Raw genomic sequence first — 3,872 nt, forward strand, 5'->3', positions numbered from 1 at the left:
AAGCAAAGCCCAAACCACACGCACTGCCGTGGAGTCCATTCTGACCCACAGTGCCCCTAGAGGACAGAGGGGAACTGCACCATAGGGTTTCCTAGGCTGTCAGTCTTCACAGAAGCAAAGCCCAAACCACACCCACTGCCGTGGAGTCCATTCTGACTCACAGCGCCCCTAGAGGACAGAGGGGAACTGCACCATAGGGTTTCCTAGGCTATCATCTTTATGGGAGTATAATCTCCTGTGGAGTGGCTAATGGACTTAAACCACCAACCTCTCGGTTAGCAGCTGCGTGCTGATTTAAACATTGCACCCCCCTGGGCTCCTTAGTGCCTCTGGTAGGCAGTGCCTACTTCCTTCCCCCATTGACTTCTGACTTGGTTATGAGACTTGCTTGGCCAACTGACTGTGGCCAGAGGACACAGCCCACATTCCTGCCAAGGCTCTGAACGTGCTTGGGTGGAGTGGCCTGGCTGCTCGAGTGCCCACTTGTCCTTTCCACAGAATGAGTGACATGGGGGCACGCTGAGCCCATCAACCACAAGAGCCACCGACGGCTCACAGGCACCCCAGTGATGTACACATGTGGACTATTGTATGCCACTGAGATTGTGATCCACTGCTGGTGTGCTGGTTGCCACAGCAACACCTGACTAACACAGACAAATCGATTTGGACGTGATTCAATCCCTCCATGATTTTTTTCTGGGAAAACTAAGGAGACTGACCTGGGGTCATATGCCAAATTGATTCAACAAATTAATACCTAAATTTAACTTTTCTTTGCAGACTTTTTCTGGGACTGTTGCTACACTATATCCTATTCCAAGGGTCCTCTTGTTGCATGCCAGCAGGTCAAACCCGACTCAGGGCGACCCTGTGTGACCGAGTAGAACTGCCCCGTATGGTTTCCTTGGCGGTAGTACTGATGGGAGCAGATTGCTAGGCCTCTCTCCCGTGGAGCTGATGGTGGGTTCGAACTGCTTACCCTTTGGTTAGCAGCCGAGGGCTTAACCATTGTACCACAGGGCTCCTTCCAAGTTTCCTGTCGTATATTATTCATAGAGGGCTGACTTCTGGAACTGGTATCCTTTTCATGAGTCACAAAACACGCCCTGAACATGAACTTCCTTCCTCTTCCTCCCTCCCTCCTTTTCTATTTTCTTTCCTTTTCTGAAATTCCACATAGTATGACAGAACTCTAACATCCACCGAGCCAACAGGCGCCCCTTTCTAGCGCATATGGCCCCTGAAGGCCTCTAACAGCCCTTGTTTTAAAGCTTCAGGAGATGTAAGTGAGGACACTATTGGAGGGCTGTGTGCAGTGTTCAAGCCTGCACGGAGACCCTCCCTCGAGGGACCTTCTCTCACAGTGCACCGGCCCTATTTACTGCTGGGTAACCATCTTTGATTTAAAGTGAAAAGCCACCAATCATTTTTATCTAAATTCTTTTCCAAGCTCGTTATCCCAGCCCTTCATTTTACAGGATCGTAAAAACGCAAACCTGGCAGAGCCCAGGGCGCCCTCCCCGCCCGGCGCTCACTGCCGCTGCCCCGCCCCTTCCCTGTTCCCTGCCTCGTGCTTGAGGGTGAAGATGGACTGTGCTCTGTGTCCTGTTTTCCGCACATTTGGGTGGTGGGTGAATGATGCAGACAGGTGTCCCTACTGCTTGTCGTAGGAGGGCGGATGGGCAGGAAACAGGGCCCCCAGGAATCGAGAAAGCGATTAATCTCTGAATGTGGCTGTTGTCGGGTGACATCGAGTCCATTCTGACCCACAGTGGCGCCATGTCACGGAGCAGAACTTCCCCACGGGGTTGCCTAGGCTGTGAACTACGGGAGCAGACCGCCAGGTGTCACCGAGTGAGTTCGAACTGCCAAACTTTTGATTAGCAGCTGAGGGCTTAACCATTTGTGCCACCAAACCCAAAGGAAACCCTCTGTCAGTGAACTGATTCTGACTCACAGTGTCCCTAGAGGACAGAGCAGAACTGCCCCAGAGATTAAGAAGCCTTGCCGGCACCAAATAAGGAGCTCTGTTAGCGTAGTGGTTAATGCACTCAGCTGTTAACCAGAAGGTTGGTGGTTCAAACCTACCAGCTGCTCCACAGGAGAAAGACGAGGCAGTCAACTTCCAGAAAGACTGACAGCCTTGGAAACCCTGTGGTGCAGTTCCACTCTGTCCTCTAGGGGCGCTGTGAGTCAGAATCGACTCCATGGCAGTGGGTGTGGTTTGGGCTTTGCTTCTGTAAACACTGACAGCCTTGGAAACCCTGTGGTGCAGTTCCACTCTGTCCTCTAGGGGCACTGTGGGTCAGAATCAACTAAACAGCCACAGGACCGGACATCCATGTAGCAAAACGTAGGCAGCAGATGGGAAGAGAAGTTAGAATTTAGGAAAGAAGTGCAACTGGGGAAACAAGGAGTTTCACTTGTAAACAGGATTATCTAAACTAATTTAAAATAGAAACTAAAAGGGATGTGATCCAAATTTTAAAGCCAGTCACTCATCATATGGCAGAACACATTCATTAGAAAGCCTATTTACGAGTCATTAAAATTCGAAGACACTAAAGGAACCAAAGCTACACATCCCCTGCCACTGAGTTTATTGAGGCTCTCAGTGACCCCATGGGACAGAGCAGAATGCCCCACAGGCTCCCTGAGACCGTAACAGTTGTAGGAGCAGATGGCCTCGTGTTCTTCCTGTGGAGCAGCTGGTGGGTTCTGACTGCGATCTTTTGGGCAGCAGCTGAGTGCTTTAGCCACTGCAGCACCAGAACTCCTCAGGGCTACGTACAGCTAATATCTAACAGCTATCCAATGAGCATTCAGTGTGGAACTAGCACACATGGCCTTTTGTTGCATAAACCAAGATAAAGGAGCTAAGAAAGAAACGTTAAAACACACCGTGCAGAAGCTGAGATCCTGTAAATTACTGTATGTTGTTAGTGCTGTTGAGTCATCTCTGACTCATAGCGACCCCGTGGACAACAGAACGAAACACTGCCTGGTCCTACACCAGCCTCACTGTCCCTGCTATACCTGACCCCATCGTTGCAGCCACTGTGTCAATCCATCTTGTTGAGGGCCTTCCCCTTCTATGTTGACTCTCCACTTTTCCAAGCATGACATCCTTCTCCAGGGAATGGTATCTTCTGACAACATGACCAAAGTAGGTGAGACCAAGTCTGGCCATTCTCGCCTCCAAGGAGCATTTCGGGTGCACTTCCTCCAGGACAGATTTGTTAGTTCTTTTAGCAGTCCATGGTACTTCCAGCATTCTTCACCAGCACCACAGCTCAAAAGCATTGACTCTTCTTCGGTCTTCCTTATTCATTGTCCAGCTCTCACATGCATATTTGTTGTTGTTGGTATGTGCCGTGGAGTCTGATCTGACTCATAGCGACCCCCTCCTTGGGTTTCACATGCATATGGTCAACTGAAAATACTATGGCTTGTGTCAGGCACACTTTAGTCTTCAAGGAGCTTTGCTCCTCAGCACTTGAAAAAGGCCGTTTGCAGCAGATTTGCCCAGTGCAGTACATTGTCTGATGTCTTGACTGCTGCTTCCGTTGGTGTTGATTACAGAACAAACTAATATGAAGTCTTTGACAACTTGAATCTTTTCTCCGCCTATCATGATGCTGCTTATTGGTCCAGTTGTGAGGATTTTTGTTTTCTTTATATTGTGGTGTACCGTAGGAGCTCTGGTGGCCTAAGGCACTTGACTGCTAACCAGGAGGCTGGTGGTTCAAACCTACCAGCCACTCCTCAGAAGGAAGATGGGGCAATCTATTTCCATAGTGATACCACTTTGGAAACCCAAGGAGGGGTTGCTATGAGTCAGATCGGACTCAGTGGCAGTGAGGTTTTTT

Source organism: Orycteropus afer, unplaced genomic scaffold (assembly GCF_000298275.1).
Source record: "Orycteropus afer afer isolate SDZICR_OR568_19922 unplaced genomic scaffold, OryAfe1.0 scaffold00558, whole genome shotgun sequence".
In the NCBI taxonomy this organism is placed as follows: Eukaryota; Metazoa; Chordata; class Mammalia; order Tubulidentata; family Orycteropodidae; genus Orycteropus; species Orycteropus afer.